The 20,403-nt window shown below is 38.8% G+C and overlaps 1 protein-coding gene across 3 annotated transcripts in view; it reads right to left on the bottom strand.

Moving 5' to 3' along the window:
- Positions 1 to 20,403, bottom strand: part of Ctnnd2 (catenin delta 2) — a 746,809-nt gene that overhangs the window by 644,742 nt on the left and 81,664 nt on the right. The window lies entirely within an intron of this gene.

Here is a 20,403-nt window from a genome sequence, read left to right on the forward strand (position 1 = left end):
AACTTGCAGGCATTCAAACACAATTAAGTCAAGGGTCTAAAAGAAAGCATATCGAAGGCAGTGAATTGTGTGTTCAAGATATTATTCATACTTGACATGGCTTTTTAAAAATCTTCACTTCTTGGTTGCCTAGAATTTTGCTTACTCTTTCTTTTAATTATCAAATTCCATGGTTACTTCCACCAATAAAACAGCAATGTCCTGTTGAAAGAAAAATATTCTAGCAGCTTACAATGCTTCTATTATCCTTGCATTTCCTCATCCCCTAAGGGAAGTTCGTCTGCCAATTCCCATTCATGGCCAACAAATCCTTGCCAAAAAGGCTTGAAATGGTAAACCAACTCATGGATAAATACATAAGCTATATTTATGAAGGAGTAAAATGCTCACATTTGCCAAACAAGAACTGAACACAATGACTTAGTAGTGATACATGTCAGTGCAAGTTATAAATGCTTTAGGTCACTGAAATCAGGTCTGCCATTTTCCCCACAGAGAGAAATTGAGTTGTTAATAGAAAATTTAATCAAGTAAATGTGTATGGTTTATCATATATGCTGATTCACAGCACACTCCGCATGAGCCCTCCAATGTCAATCTGCCTGGAACCTAGTCTCCGATATCACTGAACTGATCATACCGGTTTTCTGTTTCTGATGTTTCATATATTTTTCTTGTTGCTCATTCTAAAGAGCCTCACTCATCCATGACTCCTGTCTTAGTTTTCAATATTCTATTCGTTATCTTAAACTGGCCTCATCCTTAAATTCTGGTGCTAGCATCCTAACCCCCAATTAAACAGGATGTGATTATATCTGAAAGTTTTGAGGTATGTAATTCTCTAAAAAAAATTCACAGTGGAGTAGTGCAAACTTCAATCTTATATAACCTGTGGACATGACAAAAGGTCACTTGGAACTGGTCACCTAGGCATGGGGATTGTTTCCATTAGGTCAGAACCTGAGAGCCAGGCCTGAGTCAGATCCCCAAGCAGCTGCAGAGAAGTCAGCTCAGCTGGCACCTTGACCTTCAATTTCTGGCCTCTAGAACAGGAAGAAACTTTCCATCATCCTAGGCCACCTAGTTACCATGTTTTGAAAGAAAACCTAATAATAAACCTCAACTGTATTCAATGGATCAGCCAATACTACAGATTTAATGCATCCACAGAAATAATTTCTGGTCAATGCTTACTTTTAATAGGCTTATTCTTCAATATTTTATCATGAGGAAATTTTCTGAGAATCAGTACCAGTCTCACCTGTACACACATGGCATATGGCTAAGTCAAATAGTAAATAGTAAATTACTAGTAAGAACTAGTATAAGGTACCATACATGATTTTATGTTTTCTATACTATTGCTGGCACATAGTAAACATGATCATCCAATTACTTTACACCAATGCCCCTGCCAATCATACAGAAAGCAATATTTACTGTGAACCACGCCAAGCACTAAACCGAGCATTCATTATTCACAAGCCAGTTTCTCATGTTATTGTCTTTCTCAGGAAGGAGCCAATGTGGCAGTGGTATTGTCAAGTTTTACAGATATTCATATTTTATCTTTCGTTTTGAAGAAAATTTAGAAACTGAGCTAATCGTATGGGGAAAAATGAGATAGTGAATCTGAGAAATGATTGTTACTGACCGAGACACTATGTAATTAGGAGCTGAACTGCAGGCACGGATGTTACAGCCTAAGAGATCAGAGCAGCCTTAGATCAATGAGTGCAGGCCTGGGCACAAGAGTCTTGCTGTATGCCTTTGTGTTTCTCTCTTTGGATTGCTGTGTTGTCTGTGGATTAAACTCTGTTTGGGATATTAAGTACTTAGAATTCATTTGTAACTTGAAAGCATACTTTAACATCTTTGTCCACAAGGACTGTTTTCAACAGAACCAAAAGATGAGAACTTTTGGTCTGAAGGAAACAAGAATTACCAACAGTAATCACTGACCGAATCAAACTTTATACCATCTATCTTCCATCAAATAAGTGATGGACAGGTTATGAAATGAAAGTTTAGGACCCAGTGGGATGGGTTTTCCCACTTAACTGTGTCTACCTCTTTTGGCAGACACTTGGATGACTTCATGGATTCACAATGGTTCAAATCATTACTTGTAGTAATGATTAGTAGGCTTGATTCAATAACTCATGTTATTATCCCTGTAGAAAATTAATGCAACAATATTCCCTTTCAAAAACCACTGTGCTCATACTTACAAATCTCATATTTCCTCCTATATGTTGATTTATCCTCATCAAAACCTTATGAAATTTGGAAGAACGAAGCACAATACTTTTCAGGGATAATAAAAACTTATCAACTCACTCAATTTTGAAACAAAATTTGCATGGTTGTATTCTGTAAGATACCATCCTGGGTATCTCCTAGGTGCTATCAATTCTGTTGTAAACCTTAATGCCCACCCAGGGGAGGAAGTAGACACAATGAATGACAGGTATCTATCTACATACAATCCTGTTACCCACAGAGCACACTTTCCAAGACCCATCAGGGGATGGTGAAACTGTGGCTGGTATCAAACTCCACCTATACTGTTTTCACCTGTATATGCAAACCTATGATAAACTTTAAATTATAAATTAAACATAGCAAACAATTAACAATAAGATGGGACAATTTTAACGATATACATAAAAGTTACTTGAAACTTTAATATTTATTGCTGGAATTTCCCTTTTAGCATTTTTCATTTTTAAAGAGAGCGTTGGATTAGCTGGACCTGGAATTACAGACACTGGTGTACATTGTCAAGTAAGTACTAAGAATAGAACCCAGGTCCTCTGGAAGAACAGCACATATTCTTCACCACTGATCCATCTCCGCAGTTCCCCCACTGAGTAGTTTTTGATTTTTTAAAATTATTTTATAATTTTTCATGTGTATGTATGTGTGCTATACATGCAAAGTGAAAAGAGGACACGGGATCCCCTAGGAGTGGAGTTAAGGAGGATTATGAACTGCTATCAATATGTTGAAAATTGAACCCAGGCCCTCTACGAAAGTAGTAAGTGCTCTTAACCACTGAGCCAATTCTCTAGCCCCCACTGAGTGTTTTCAGAAAATGGCTGTCATCGGACAATTGAAACTATAAGAAGCCAAAGAGCATAGAAGGGAGATTACTGTCTGCAGAAGACCAGGGATGACCTTGAAAGGAAATGACACTTTGGCTGTGCGCTGAGATAAGAAGAGGAATGACCTGCATAGGACCAAACTAGGCCCCCTGAATACAGTGACAATGGTGGGCTTGGGCAGTATATGTGGCCACTGGCAGTGGGATCAGGATCTAATTCCAATGCATGAACTAACTTTGTGGAGCCCATTCTCTCTGGAGAGATACCTTGCTCAGCCTAGGCACAGGGTGAAGGGGGCCTTGGTTCTGCCTCAACAAGGTGATGGGACAGACTTAGTTGACTTACCAGGGGAGGCTTCTGAGGAGAAGACAGGGGTGGGGTGGGGTGGGGTGAGGAGAAGTGAAGGGGAGTGGGAGGAAGGAGGGAGGGGGAACTGGAATTGATATGCAATCAATCAATCAATAAATAAATAAAAGAGGAGGAGTGGCTAAACCAGCAGATGAAGAGACAATACCCAGAACAAAAAGCTTGGAGCAAGACTCAACATGTTTTAAAGTTAACTTTATCTTTAAAGTACTGAGAAACCACCGAGGGGAACTAGGGCTAGCAAGGCTGCAGTTCCGCATTTAATGGGAGAAAGCTGGGAGAGATGAGACAAGACGGAGAACGTCAGCTGAGCAGTGGCTACAGTAACCTCGTCATAGAGCAGCAGAAATAGAAAGAGGGTATGAGAGAGTAGGAAGAACAGAAGTGAAAATAGACTTGCACTACAGTCTGGCCAGAGTGTCTGACAGCACATCAAGACAGCTGAGGAAGGAGATAAAAATGTCATAGAGACAAGGGTATGCTACCTTAAAACACAAATATTTCCTTAGTTTTTAGAAGAAACTGCTGCACATGGAAGACCTCACTAGTAGACCTAAGTCAGTGTGTGTTCTACTTGATAGGGAAAGGTAGGGTAGACAAAGTGCCTAAACACCAAAATCAATGTAGAATAAGTTCCTTAGGTCAGAAGTTCAACACACATGTGGCAACCTTCACTGACATTGCCAGAAACTGTAGTCAAAACCCTGGTCCCTATCTTGCATTGGTCTCCTGCAGACCCTTACTCGTGGCCCCTGACCTTTATCCTCATATCAAAATCTTCAATGGTTCTCTTCTATTATCACTTCTGTGTAAGGGAAAGAATCTAATCTTTTTGAGGACTTATGTTTTTTATTAGGCCCATCAGGAAAAGCCAAATACATATCCTCTCCATGCCAGCTGCACTGCAATCTTAATCTAATTCACAACTCTAAAGCCCACTGCCTTGGGGTGTCTCACAGTCATAGAATCTAAGAATTAGGAAATGTTGGGAAATGGAAACCTTCAAAAGACATTTTTGTGCTAACCACACATTTGAGATATTTCTGCCTGCTCACCCTAGTCCATGTCTACTCCACTTACTTACCTGGAAAGGGTTTGCTTCACAAAAGAGTTCTGTTTTATACAGAACATCATCGTGGGCTATGCATGGCCCTGTTGTCTGAATGGCTGCCATTTCACAACAAGCCAACAAATTTCCTATCATAGATAATCTTGGACAGTAGCACCTACAACATTGCCAAACCTTTGCCTCATCCACTGAACTTCTCAATTCACTTCTATGGTTTGCTGCAAGCCACACAGAATTGTTACACCATTTACAGTTCCATCCCTGTGTATAAGGATTTTTGTCATTTTCCCTCCCCATGGTTGTCTATAATTACTCCCTATCCTCTTCCAGAAACCTGACTTCTCAACAAGTATCCCTTCTCCTTCTGTGTTTTATGTCTAGGTGTGGCAGACCCAGAGTTTAACTGTACTTTCTTACATGAGTTGGAAGCTATTTATGGAAGCACAGAAAAGTTATCAGTCGCAAACCAATGAAGAAAACCTCAGAATATTGTCAATTGTAAATTTTTGTCAGTTATCAAGATAATTCTAAACAAATTAATTTAAATCAATGAAAGATTTAAAAAATTGTAAGTAATAGGTCCCTTTGTTGGATCTCCTAATCTTTTTAATGGTTAGTAAATGCCATATAACTCATATCTGACACTGCTTGGGTAACCAAGAAGCAAAGAGTAGATAATTCAGAGTCCTAGAGTAAAACCAAAAACTACTGGTCTTTACAAACAAAACAACAACAGCAAAAAAAAGTGATAAACTGATTCATAATGACATTTGCTATACTCATAGATCAGTGTAGCATCCGAAAAGTTTCCTCCTGCAGCATATGGGAGCAAATACAGACACTTGGAGCTAGACATACATGAACCCCCCTCCCCACACACACACAGAGGGGACACACACAGAGAGAGACAGAGACAGAGACACAGAGAGAAGAGAGACCTTAGAACACTCAGCTCTAAATGGGATGTCTCCATCTAATCCCTCCCATCAGAGCTCAGGGAGCCCTGCTGAAGAGGAAGCAGAAAGAGTCTAAGAGCCAGAGGGGATGGAGGACACCAAGAGAACAAAGTCTTTTGTTGGTTGGCCTTGCCCATCTTTGATGTGATGTTTTCTGGGTTTTTTTTAACTTTTTGTTTATTTATCTTATACTTCATTTTGTTATGTTTCATTCTTATCTCTTAGAAGCTTGTTCTTTTCTAAAGAGAGACAGGAAGTGGATCTGGAGGGGAGGGGAGGTGGGAAAGAACTGGGAAGAAGAGAGGGAGAAAGCACTGTAATCAGAGTATGAGAAAAAAATCTATTTTCAATAAAAGAACAATCTACATAAAAATCAAAACAAGCATCTATCTACACAAACAATTTTCTTTTTTTTAGAACAAACAATAGACAAGAATGCTTAATATTGTTGAAGTCTAACAGCAAAAAAAAATCATCAGAAGCTACATAAAAAGGACCAGAGTTCCCAAAAGTCCTGTGGTGTGATTCCTTGCTCAGCCTTGATGAAAGAGGAAGGAATTTGGTCCTGCCAGAAATTAATGTGCCAGGCTTTGTTGATTCCCTATAATAGAAGGCCTTACCTTTTCTGAGTAGTTCATGGGTGGGTGGGTTGTGGGAAGGTGGGAGGAAGTAGGAGGAGTGGAGGGAGGGAGGAGAACAGTGGTTGGTGTGTCAAATGAATAAAATATTTTTATAAAAGGACCACAATTAAAACTGCATCTGTTGGTCGAACTTAAGGGCCAAACTACTGAAGAATATGACACAGTCAATACTATGTTTGTGTTGGATGCAGCCCTCCAGTGAAGGCTTTAGAGAACATTCACAAACACTGGAGTTCATATGCAACCTGTATGCATCTCCTTACTAACTGCAATAAACAGGCAAATAAGCAAGAAAGAGATCATTATCTCTATCAAAATAGGAAATTTAACTGAAAAATGCTTTTTTCTAAAATTAAATTCTTTCGATGACCAATGGAGAAAGTCCCTTAAAAGCCACCTCCATCATTGCAACCGAATGCTCACTGATCACTTTTGTGTGAATGGCCTGGCTGGACCCTGGACAGCAGGGGACATAGTGTTCTTCTAATCTTCATGCCTCTGCTCTCGCCTGAATCTCAACAGAGGCGGGGGACTGGCCTGAGCCCCAGGCTGACCTTCCAAACTGGATAGGAATAAAAGAAATTAACCTTTCCTATACTTTAAAGGTATCCCCTGACTTAGGATTCACTAGTATCCCCAGCATGGCAGATAAACCGAAAACTCTATATATGTTACATACGCACACATATATGTGTGTGTGTGTGTTGTTTATATAAACATATATAAACAACCACCCCAAAATAAAATTTTCCACACTACATTAACTATTATCCACAAATAACTCATCTCTAAACACGGAGCTTCCTTAGTAGTTACTTTGATAATCTAAATATAAATTCCTTTAATCATATTTTAAGTGAAAAATTTTCAGAGGCACAATTATGAAAGTAATAAACTGCTTTCAAATATGCTCAGCAGTAAGCATTTGCTAGAATTCAAGAAATTTAAGATTGTGTGACTTAAGATTTAAATTTTAATTGTTTTCTTCCTACTATACATGCCACTGTTGTTAATTGACAGCATAGCTTTGAGAGTTTAACATAGACAGGCAACACAATAAGAAATAATAAAAGTAACACAACAAAAACAGATACAAGTTTCCTCTCCCCCTCACTGAAGATGAAAGGGCACAATGTTTATATACAGTTTTTTCTAAAACTCAACTTTGGACACAGGCTAAATGCAGCAACAAGAAAAAATAAAGACAAAAAACGTATTAATGACTTGTGTTTCTTCCAACCAAGATACTGACTACATTAATAAGTTGTATGTAATCCTTAGTCGAAGTTATTTTCTTATACATTAGTCTAGTTACACTTGTGATAACTACTAAATATGCACAAAAATCTGTGTCAAAGTATCACATAAGTAATGATTCTTTTTACAAAAAATAGAGAATTTACACAATTATAAACACCCGTTATTTCAAAGACACAGTCCGAAGTAATACTTAATAGAAAATAATTTGTTCAATAATTTTGTATTAAAATGTACGTTAAACATTTTACATATTAAGCAGTGTGATACACAGAACATGGTTGCCCTGTGTAGTTTACATGATGAGATCATGAGTTCAATCTACCAAATTAGTGGAGGGAGCGGACAATTGCATTCATGAGAGTGAATGCTCCCTCTGAATGTGAGACACCTGAAGTCAGTTCCTGGTTCTTCAAAAGTTTGTCTTCCTTGCTAATCTGTCTTTGAGGAAGTTAGCCTCAAGTTGTTTATTTGTAAACACTTAACATACTAAGCGTTTTGGAACTTGAACAACAAAAGTGTCTGAAGGGAACATTAACAGGTCATATGAATTATGAAATACATTATATTCATGTGTTCAATTAAAAATAAACATGTTTATATTTCAGTATTCTCATTAAACAATGCACCTTAAATATGTACACTAATTAGATTATCACCAAGAAATGTAGGTAAAAAGGGCTCCATATGCAGATTTAAATGGCATAGGTATAGATTAAAATAACTGTTTTATCCAGAATAATGTGATATTTTAGTATATGTTTTAGGACTTCTGTGTGTTTATGTATAAGTAATAATTGCATGTGCCTACATGAGTTTCTGTGCAGTCCACGAGTGCAGACCTGGAGGAGGCAAGACAGCATGGGATCCCCTGGAAGTTGTGTTATATAGGCAAAGGCGAGCGTGGAGAACTCAGCTCAGGTCCTCTGTAAGACCTGCAAGTCTCTTAAACACTGAACGATCTCTGTAGTCCCCTACTGTGCAAGATTTTAAGGAATGATTTTGAAGTGGAGAACACATTTAAACAGACACATTTCTTTTTAATGAAACCCAGCAGATGTTCAGCCTTCCCTGGCTCCTGGGCAAGGATGAAGTCTTGGAACATTTTATGAATGATTCTGTGACACTTCTTCTAAAAAAAAAACAAAAACAAAAACAAAAAAACAAAAAAGACAAACCAAAAAAAAAAAAGATTTTGAGGCGCTGAGAAAAAGTAAGGATTGAAAGTATTTAAATAGCTTGCATTTCTTCAAAGATACCAATTTACTGTTTTATGCATTTCATAAGCTATTTTATTTTTTGTGGAAGTTATTTTGGTATATATTACTCTTTTGATAACCACTGAGTAGGTATATATGTTTGTCAGGTAGAAAAAATTTATGATACACATTTCTAGCAAAATGAAGGGAATAAAATATTTTAATAACTTCTGTTTCTTCAAACAAAGATATTAATTTACTGCTATATGCATTTAATAAACTATTTTACTGGAAATAACTTTGATATATATTACTCTGGTGGTAAGTACTGAGTGGGCAGGTTTGCTAGTGTGCGAAGGAGAATGATTTACGACAGATATAACTATGCAATCCATTGACATATTTACTTTTTAGCTTATATTTTCCAAAGGTGTTAATCCAAACTTTGAAACAAGACTTTTTAAAACAAACATATTTTTAAACGACTAAAAGCTAGCTTTCTCATTAAACATTAATAAGAGCGTTCAAAGCCAAGTGTGAGCTTTCCCTCTATTTTATCTTCATCATTGTTCCCCAAGGAACGTAGCACTGTACACACAAGGATTATCATCGCTCATTTCAAGGTGATTACTTCAGTGGGAGACACGCAAGGCTTCCCCAAGAAACCAGGCTCCGTTTCAAAATAATTAGTATGCTTAAACTTTAAAAACACATGAACTACGTTTTGTAGCTGTTTCTTAAACAGAAGAGCTTATTATTTTAATCATTATTATTAATAGGAATGATTTGCTACCAATACTGAAAACTAGTTACTGTATCAACTAGAAGTATGCTGGGGCACACAGGTTCCAAGGAACCACAGAGGATGAGACAAGAGGGGGTTTGGGGTAGAAGAGGGATTCACTTCATTCTGTCATTCAAGAAATCACATATGAGTGTAAGATGCTACCTTGCCTTCAAAGCACACAGTATATACACAGCATTTAAGTACCAAGACAAATGCTATAGGTTATGCCCCAAATACTTCTGAATTAAAAAAAAAACAAGATTACTACTTTTATAAACCACATGCATAATTAATTGTTGGCGGATTCACTACCAATCACTTCGTATAGAGGTTACTATGAGTGAGAAGTTTTTCACAGAAAATGGGTATCTCGAGTGAGTGATAGCACACTTTAAGAGACCAGGAGAAAGAAGTCCATGTTGTTGTTTGTCTAGGGCCATTAACAAGTCTCTTTGGGTGCAAAGACAATTTCCATCTGGGGACTGTGAATTACTGACAAGCATTAATATCTTGACATACTTCTGATATAAATTTGGGACTTTTTAAGTATATCATTGGATACCCTATTTCTTACTTCATGAATGGCATCATTATAAAATTGCCTGGATAACTAAAATCACCATTCACGTGTTTCCACAGCAACAACTCCACCCTCCACTCAAGAATAAGAGTGCTTCTGAAGCGTTAGAGAGTCACTGAGGTGAAGGGTTCTCTTTTACTGCATTGATTTATCTCTGCCCAACGTGAGGACACACAGAAAACTTACATGTTATTACTAATATGCATATATATTTAGTGATATGCAAAATTATGCTTTGACGCATGATGCATATATGTATATACAATCCCTACCTACAAGAAAACTAAAATGCTGCTTTGCATATTGTGCCATTTCCAATTAATATCTAGCAATACTTTATATCCACAATTGAAAACTGAAAAGTAGTCTGCTTTAAATTGCTTTTTGGCCTTATTTTTAAGTTCTCTAAAATTATCTCTGAGAACTCAATTTCTCTTTCTGTTGTGTATACACTATGTGGATATTTCAATCATGACGTGTTCTTTCCCTTTGGGAAACAGCACACCTGTGAGATTCCAGTCTTCACGGAGCACGCCTCCCAGCTGTCATCTATTCAGTTTCCGCAGAATCAAGTCTCCCCGCCTCCTCTAGCTGTGTTATACCTTACTCTCACCTCCACTGCCTTAATTTTCGTTTCTGTGTCAAGTTCCGATGGAAATTCTGTGTCATTTTCATAAGCTATTTTTATTTACTGTTTTCCTCTTCTGTGTGTTATAGTGAAGTTTCTGGTTCCTTACTGGCTACTCTATTTATTATTTCTGTTCTATGCTGTCAAAGATTATTCAATCTCTTAACTTTTATTGGGTCACGCACTCTTGAAAACATGGGTGTATTTTCCAAACAGTTGTCTCCTATGCCTTCTGTTAAGACTTCTCCTACATTATTTTGATTTATTGCTTTATCTGCAATATATTTACTTCCTCTGAGACAACATGTGAATATTTTGAAAAATTTAATGAAATATATTATACATTTCTACAATTCTGTGAATGTTCACCTTTGTTTTTCCAGATATCCTCTTGGCTACAGAATGGGCATATGATGTTTATAGGGGCTAGCAATATCTGTAAAGATAAGGAACAGTGTCCTGATAGTGTGGGGAGTAACAGGTACTATTTATACGCCAGTCAAGGTATCCTCTATAGAGACAGGTGGTTGAAAACATTCCTTGCTTTATTCTCTCACACAAAATACAAACAGCAGTGCTAGATTCTGACTGTGATAAAATAAAGAAAAACAACATTCACTTTCTTACATGCCAACTTTAGTCAAATTACAGAGTCTGTCATTCACAACTGTGGGTTTCCAAGAGCGACTATCCATGGCTTTATATCATCTGAATGAATGCTTCTCAGACGCATGTACAGTTTCTTTCAAACTTCAAGTGGTAATATCGGCTGAATGGGTCAGTAAGACGATGAAGTAAGATAAATAGGGTTAAATACTGCTGTATCATAGATTTGAGTAAGTATTGTTTCATTGGAATGTAGATCTTCATGGATGAAGACACAGTATTAGTTTGTTAGTTTGTTTGTTTTTGGTCCTTATTTAGGCTAATTCTGCAATGAATTAGAGGCAAGGGCGCTTTTCTCACTTAGGCTGAAAGATATCAGGCTACTGGCTGATACTGGCTACTCTTAGCAATTACATATGTGAGTTAATGTGTTCCAATGCATAAATGTTGGGAGATATCTCCTCAGACCTCTTAGAAATGTAATGTCCTCAGCACTGTAATCACACAATTATGGGATGCATTTGAAGGGTATCTATAAGCCTTTGAGTCAGTAATTAGTAATACTAATAAAGAGAAACAGATCAACATAAAACCTCTAATTTATTCCTCCAAAGGTAAGACATTTGCTGCGTCCCATTCTGTGTCTGGATAACAAGTGTCAGTGGGGAGCAGGTTATACTTCACGCCACCAATGAAGCTTTTGTAATGTGACTTTCATTGGGATCCTCAAAATGTGAAATAGTGATTGATAAAAAAAGCCAATTGAAATAACTAGGCAAAGATGGCTCTAATTTAAGCAAAATATTAGCACCTCTGTGTATTTTGAATATTTGGAATCTTGAACACTCTCCAAATTGAGTGTATTGTATTATACACACACACACACACACACACACACACACACACACCTGAAGGCCAAAGGCAAAGCAGCGGAAGCTTAACAAGTCTTATTTATCACTCATGTAAACACTGTACAATTCCCCTCTCCTCCTTTCAGTAAACACAGCGGCTAACAATCCACAGTGTGAAGACTTCTAATGAGGAGGCACAGACAGCGTTGCTTGACTGTTCCCGAGGATGCTCTTTACATCCACCTGTGACAAAGAAAGAGCGGATTCAAGGATCTCATCTCCTACAGCCATAATACGAGGCTGAGACACATTTGGGCCTTTCTTCCATAATTATCTTGTATAATCGTCTCTCCCCAAATGAACACATTCATTTGTTGATGTTGCTCCTTGTGCTAAATAGCACGCTGGCAGAATGTCTTGTTAGCCGACAGGTACCAGTTAAGCCTGGTGCTTCTGTGTAAGCACACACAGTGGTTTTATTTCCCGAGCCAGTATAGAACACATGTATTAATGACAAAATTCTTCATCACCTGGGGGGAGGAACAGTGACGGCTCCATTTACCAAGGGCACAGCATCAGACTGGCAGCACAGCTGCTGTGGAATTAAAAGACAACAAAAAAAAAGGCTCTTCCTAGGTAGTCACCAGCCTAACTGAGTAGGAACGAAAAGGGCAAAGCCAAGGTGAAGATCTCATACTTATGATAATCCAACAATTACAGTGTCCATTTGCATAATGCAGTCATGATTGGCACCCTTCGGGTGTATGATCGGGACTCCATAGGCAGCAATCAAGTGTGCTTTATTTTGGCATCTTCTTATAGGCACTTAGCTGTGCTGTGCTGTGCAGGAAGAACATGGATGTTTACTATACAAATGTTAGTATTAAAATAGACCAAACTTATCCATTGACTTTTATGTGAACATCAGTCATTAAATTATAAGCGGCCTACAATCCATAGACCCAAAAAGGTTAGGTATAGACAAAAGGACTAGGGGGAAACACGGATCTCCCCAGAAGGAGGAAATAGAATAGATTTTATGGGTGGACTAGAGGTGGCAGGGTGGGGGGCAGGAACAGGAAGATCAAGTGGGGAGGGGGAGGGGAGATAGGGTTGAATAAGAGAATGAAGGGATAGATGAAGCATGATTAATAAAAACTCAGAGAGAGAAATTGGGATTCAACCCGTAGGTCAGAAAAGCAAACAGCCAGTCACTGGCTGTTACCTCTACCTCAGTCTGAAAATGGCGATTCTGCCTGCAAGAATTTCAGAATGAGACTGAGACTGAGAGCTGTCTCCTCCTGGTTTAGAGTTCTCTCTAGGACTGGGATTAAAGGCGTGTACCATTGAGATTAAAGTTATGCACCTCACCGTTTCTATAGCAACTACTGTGGCTACTGGGGTTAAAGGTGCATGTCACCACTGTCTGGTCTAAGCAAACAACTGCACACTTACACACCCCGCTTACCCACACACAAAGAAAATGAAAAATGTGTTAATTAATAAACAGATGCACATAGGCATTTCAAAAGAATACAAGAGCTGCTTTGAAGAAAAACTAGAACTACCTCAACCATAAACTAAGCACATTTCTGCTGCATTTTGTCCTACAGTATAAAATGAACATTCACATATCCACACTAAAGGTGTGAACAAATTTTAACATGAGGAGAAAAGGTAACATCTCATGAAGAAGAATGACTCTTGATAAGGGTGTAGTCTCACTCTTCTCTGCCGAAGTGTGAACTGTATCACCGCACACTGAGCAATCTCTTTGACCCCCTAAAGCATTCTTTATTAATTCTTTACTCACTTTACAGATATATGAAACTGTCAAAGATTTTAAAAACATGCATTTCACCTATAGTAATTTAAACAAGTAACAATAGGAGCTGATTACTAAAATCAGCATTGTTCTGATTACAAATTAAATTCCCAAAGAACCTGAAGGCATTCAAAGTTATTCTCAAATTAATCTCTATTGGATAAGGTAGAAGAGAATTGTCAACACCTTGGCAGACATTAGTTTGTTGCACTGATTCCTCTCCAGTGTTGACTCTCGAGTGTTCTCTTGTCTGGTGGTGTATCTTGGGTGAGCCAGCAGTCTGGATTTGCCTCTAGGCTCCCTTGCCTAGGACATGTCTGTTCTGAATACACTTATCTACATGGTTGTTTGAGAAATATGCTCATAAAACACTCAGGGGCATCTCAAACATCATGAGCACAAGCATTACCTGCCACCATGATGCTGAAGGTTATCATTAAGGTGTTATCCTAAACAAAGAGATGGTCATTCCTCTCTCTCCAGGTTTATTAAGTAACTGGGGAAAAATGGGGAGGGCAGGGCAAATAGTGGTTACCTTTAAGTGCTCAGGTCAGGGGTGATATTCTTTATGCTGTTCTCTTATTTTCAACCTCTAGATAAATAAGTTATTATGTTAACTTATAACAAAATAAGCATTTAAGACATAAGCATCTACACTTATAGTCTATCCTTTTAAACTCTGTCTTAGGATAATAGTATGTGCATAAATTTAAATACTAATTATTCAGAACGTTTTTCTGTTGAGAATCAATTCTATCCTGCCCTCAACTTTTTAGCATCTACTAGCGTTAGTGATTTTAAAACGTTTTCTGTGTCTGTCACTTGAGACACGACTTCCTCGTCTCTGGACAGCAGACCCACATCAAGGCCATTTGCTGGATCCAGTTAGACTCTGTCTGTTGTCTTCCCACTTAGACAAGTGAAAAGTCAGTTTTTCTAAGTCCTCCTATTTTCCATCTGCCTCCCAAGCTTTGTTTGCTCACAAAGTCCTTTGCACTTCTCAGGCTTTAGATGTTTAAAATAATGTACACAAGCCTTCTTTCTCCTGCCATCAATGCTATTCAGGATTACTTCACCAGGTGTAGCAGAGCTGCCACCACTGTCCACACCATCCCAGTGTGCACCAGCACTGTCCACACCATCCCAGTGTGCACCAGCACTGTCCACACCATCCCAGTGTGCACCAGCACTGTCCACTCCATTCCCAGTGTGCACCAGCACTGTCCACACCATCCCAGTGTGCACCAGCACTGTCCACATCATTCCCAGTATGCACCAGCACTGTCCACTCCATTCCCAGTGTGCACTGCTCAGCTATAGGAGTGGACATGCGCCACCACTGTCCACATCATTCACAGTGTGCACCAGCACTGTCCACACCATTCCCAGTGTGCTCTGCTCAGCTATAGGAATGGACATGCACCACCACTGTCCACACCATTCTCAGGATCCAACTGCCCAAAAGGAATTCATGCACGGTTTTCCTCTCCAAAAAGAGTTAAACAGGCCTTGATGTTACAATTTCTAAGCACACAGACTCACTCTCACCCATTCACTAATGTGTTTGACTAAGATTGGACCTCTTCCCGGCAGTGGTTCTCACCCTTATGTTCCATGTCGGCACCAAACAAACATGCGAAAGCGTCTATCAGTCACAGTAGCGGTGCATCAGCAAGTTGCACCACACATAGAATATCCTGACTGCAATGACATATGGGAGCTTAAATGGGAGGTCATAAGCAGTGAGGTCAAAATAAATGCTACCCCACCCTCCAAAGTGCTTCCTCTTCAATGTCTAATAGCACAAAGCACTTCCTTTCCTTGGACCTACTCTGACACACTTATTAAACTTCAAAAACTAAAAATATGACGTGCAGATTTGAAGCCATGGGACCCTAGCGAACCATACTTCATTCACATATTGCCAAAGAGCTAATGAACACCCACCAGCTGCCAGCTGATGTCTGAGGAGTGCACGCTCTCCTACCCCCTCAGCAGCACAGACAGACTGGCTGCCCACGCTCACGGTCGAGATAGGGTGCAGAGATACAAACAGGCAATTGCAACCTAGCGAAATCTGAACTGAAATCAATCATTACTCAAACTAGCCCCAGCTCCCCACGGGGAATTCTTTCATTTGGAATCTGCTCCTCTCAGGGCTTTTCTGTAGCCCTGGGTCTTCAAACAGTTTCATGCCAACTGTTCTGTGGTATTTTTCACGGCTGCCAGAACTTGAAGTCTGTTACAACTAGAAGGTTTCAATTCTAATTCTTCTTCTTCCAGCTGGTCTGTCGACCACCTCGGATGCACCTGCCTCTGTTTTTCTCCAATTCTCTACCAGAGACACAGACACTAAAAAAATATAAATTGCAGTTACTCAAAGACTTAGACATATGTAGCAAATTTCTGCATTTGCTTAACCATGGTAACACTACTCTATGCCTAATCATGAACACTTCCTATTTTAGTAAAATCAGTTATTTTTTTAAAGATCTATTTTATTTTATTTTATTCCTTGTGTATGGGTGTTCATCCTACATTGATGTCTGTGTATCACATATGTATCTGGTATCTGCAGAAGCTATAAGTGAGCACTGGATCCCTGGGGACTGGATTTGCAGGTGGTTGTGACCCACTATGTGGGTGCTTAGAATTGAATTTGGATTCTCTGGAAGAACAACTAATGTTCTTAACTGCTGAGTCAATTTCTGAGATGAATATTAACTATAAAATTTCATCATTTATAACCCTCATGTTATATGTTGCTATATAAATCAATGAAATTTCATGTTGTTTCCATGTGCAATTCTTATTGGATGTATAGAAATGAATGTATGATTTTTACCAAAGTCATGGTAAGGTCTTAGGGAAGACTTGGTGCAACTTATGTTGATAGTTATGAGACAAGATTATGAATACTCACACTATACAAGGTACACAAATAATTTCAAATATCTGTGCATCAAAGTAGGTGAGTGTTTTGCCCCATATGATTAGCCATGAAAACATGAAGAAGCTTATGATTTTCAGAGCTGCGACAGCTTTAATCTTCAGGCAAGGCACTCCACATGACTTAGCACAAGGACCATCACCCATATTGTGTCAATCTAATACAAGGAGATCTTTAAAAATAATAATATTGATTAAGCTTTGAGTAACAGAATGATCTAGAAGCTTCTTCCATGTGGCCTGGCCAAAAAAAAAAGTCTAACAAGAGAAAAAAAGAGCCTTTTCTATAGAGAAGGAATTTCAGTAATTCACAAAAATAATAAAAGGTCAGTGGAAAAAAAAATGACAGGTGACTTATCAAAAGAGAAGGGAGGCAAAGCTGAGGTTACACAGATTTCTCGTGAGCAGAGCATCAGAAGCTTCATCTAGAAGGTAGACCAGGTAGCCGCGGAGGAAGCTGACTACGTTATACACCGAGGACAAGTCCAGATGCAGGTGTGGAAATGCAGGAAGGCAGATGCTGGCAGAAGAGGCTGAAATTTAGTCAGTGAAACGCAAATGGAAAGAGAGTCTTCCTCAGGTGCCAGAGTTGAACCTTGGAAGTTGGTAAGGCTTGGCTGGGGTCAAGTGGCTCATTCAATAGAGCTACTCATCCCATCATGCATTTCATTAGTTTCCAAACACCTGTGAAATTTCAGTGGAAAATTTATATGAACAGTGATATTCTTCCATGGGGTGCTCAGTACTTACAAGATGCAGGAAGCATGATGGTAGAGCTTCTACACGCAGAGATGCCAATGCTGTGGTTGCGTCCTCCTCTTGCAACCTATTTAGAAGATAGGGCCCAGCTAGAACATTTGCCAGTACAATCTGAAAAGTCTGGAGTTACTGAGAACCTTGCGAGCCCAGAGACTACAAAGTAGACCTTGACCATCAGAGGACACTGACATACTAAGGAGGGAATGAACAATTGTGAAAACAGCTCTGAGACACAGCAGACACTTGTCCGGCACAGGCTCAAAGCCAGAATAGAGCACCGGAGGCACGCGGAGTTGGTTGGTGGTTAAAACATTTCGCACAAGCAAGAGGACTAGAGTTCAGATCTCCCCAAATGAAGTAAATGGGGTAAAAATGGAGACCAGGGTTCTGGGTCTGTAATTCACTGAAGAGATACACGGAGCATTACACTACATTGTAAATGATTGTGAAATGTGTAAAAGCATGGGTTTCTCAGATACTGATGTGGAACCTGGATGCTCTCATTATCTAGTTTTTCATAATGGTTATATTAACACCTTTTGGGATCCTGAAACATCACATTCTAGAAGTGTATTCACTAATGCCAGCACATCATTCCATCAGTGATGTTAAACCTTACATATCACGACAGTGCATTAGGGATGATTTCTGAAAGAGTCTTGAGGCCCAATATCCTAAAGCAGAATGTTTATATCACATGAAGCGGTGGAATGAAGAGTATCCACCCTTCACTTAGAAGTATAGGCTCAGATGCCCATTTAAAAATACAGACACATGGCCAAGATTTAATAAACAATCTCAATCTTATGTGCCATGATTGTATACTAATAAGCATAAATCTCACAGATGATAATGAAAAATAAGTCAAGTTTAGAAACTTGGATGTCATGAGTGCAAAGAAGATAGTTGTATAGCTTGGTCTATCTGAAAGGCCCCTGTCAGTGGAACCAGGATCTATTCCTGGTACATGAGCTAGGTTGTTGAATCCATTCCCTATGGTGGGATGCCATGCTCAACCCTGAGGTAGGGGAGAGGGGCTTGGCCCTGCCTCAATTTAATGTGCCACGCTTTATTGACTTCCCATGGGAGGCCTTGCCCTTTGGGAAGAATGGATGGGGGTTGTTTTGGGGGTGATAGGCAAGGGTAGCAGGAGGAGGTGTAGGAAGGAGAACTGTGGTTGAAATGTAAAAGGAATAAAAAAATATCGAATCAGGGTACTGAGTCACGGGACTCCAGATAACCAGTGTCACTTCCCTATTGACCCAAACAGTGTTAAATCACCAGCCGTTCAGAGCACCTAAAGCTCTGTTCTCTACTAGGGCACAGGGATGAGTTCCAGTTTATAGAATTCTCATAGTTTAGTTAGGTGGAACCGGAAAGCAACTGTAAATATGATCTCTTGCCAAACAAACAGGAGGAAGAATAATCACTCACTGGGTAGAAAGCATGGAGAGGTCAATGATTTGCAGCCAAAACAATACTGTAATTGAAGGGAAGACTTGCACTGCCTTCAGTTGAAGAATATATCGTAAGCTGCATTGCCAAATGTAAATATTGGCCTTAATCGTTTAGAAAACGAGCCAAGGAAAGTGTCAGAGCCTAAACAAAAATATCAAAGCTGATGATACCTTATTCTATACAACAATGAAACCTCGACCCTTGACCAACTTGGTATCTTAATATAAGGAGTTACACCTAAGATAGCATCCATCCCCCCCCTTGTATTTTATATTTCTTAATATATTTTGGGTTTCAGTTGTTTTGAGAGAGGGCCCCTAGGAGCGAAGTGACCCTAGAACTCACTGTGTAGGCAAGGATGGACGTGAACTCCTGATCCTCTTGCCTCTACCTCCCACACACAGGGATTCCAGGTGTGGGCTGCCACATCTAGCTCATCTTGCTTAATATATTAGACAACCCAGTTCCTGTGTCTACGGCGCCAGTTTTCCATAGTGTTAAGTATGCTTCCGGGGCGTTTACTAATGTTGCCATCCGAGCAATCGTGTTAATTCAAGCTAAATTGCCACGATTATGACATAAGCCTAAAGAGTAATTAAGTATAACTATGGCACTGACTTTGACAAAGAAAGGCTCTCATTAAAGATGGCTATGAAGTTTTGGATGGTGTTCCTATTTTTTTATCAAGGATTTGCTATAGCAAATTAACATTTCAGTTTAATCCTGAAAAATCAATCTTATATCTGTAAGTAAATGTCAAACCTTTGCCTGAAGCAATGTTTTGAAAATTAAATGTGCATGAATTAAATGTTTTAATGTGGATTACTACTTTTAACAAATGTTGATTTCTAAATTAAAAATGATCATATTTTCCATTCAATATAAAACATAATTGCAATTACATCAATTGTGCCATGTCAGAAAAATCATTAACGTGAAAAACAACTTTGTTTCTAATGCTTATTATGAGACAAGAGTGATTTGGAAACCAACCGAATTGTTGGTGTGCCTGTGCGTGCATATGCATTTATATACAGGTACCTGCTGATTAAATTTAAAAGTAACACACCACTTAAGTTCGCTAATTATTGTCATACCACCTTAAATGAAAGCTTAAAATAAGGGCAAATTACTCAGCGCTTCACTTTAGCACTGAGAAAAGTATTTTTAATAAAGACAAATGTTATGACATGTGACACAAACAATGCTTGTGGTACACTAATAATTTATATTTTTATATTGTGAACTTTAATATAATGTGTACAATGCTACAAATGTTTATAGCAAGCTTTAAGAAAGTCATCTTAAATATGAAATGTTTGTGCTTAAAAAGCAATGTCCTAAAGTTATGTGGATTTTACAGTT

The sequence above is a fragment of the Microtus pennsylvanicus genome, chromosome 6 (assembly GCF_037038515.1).
Source record: "Microtus pennsylvanicus isolate mMicPen1 chromosome 6, mMicPen1.hap1, whole genome shotgun sequence".
Classification (NCBI taxonomy): domain Eukaryota; kingdom Metazoa; phylum Chordata; class Mammalia; order Rodentia; family Cricetidae; genus Microtus; species Microtus pennsylvanicus.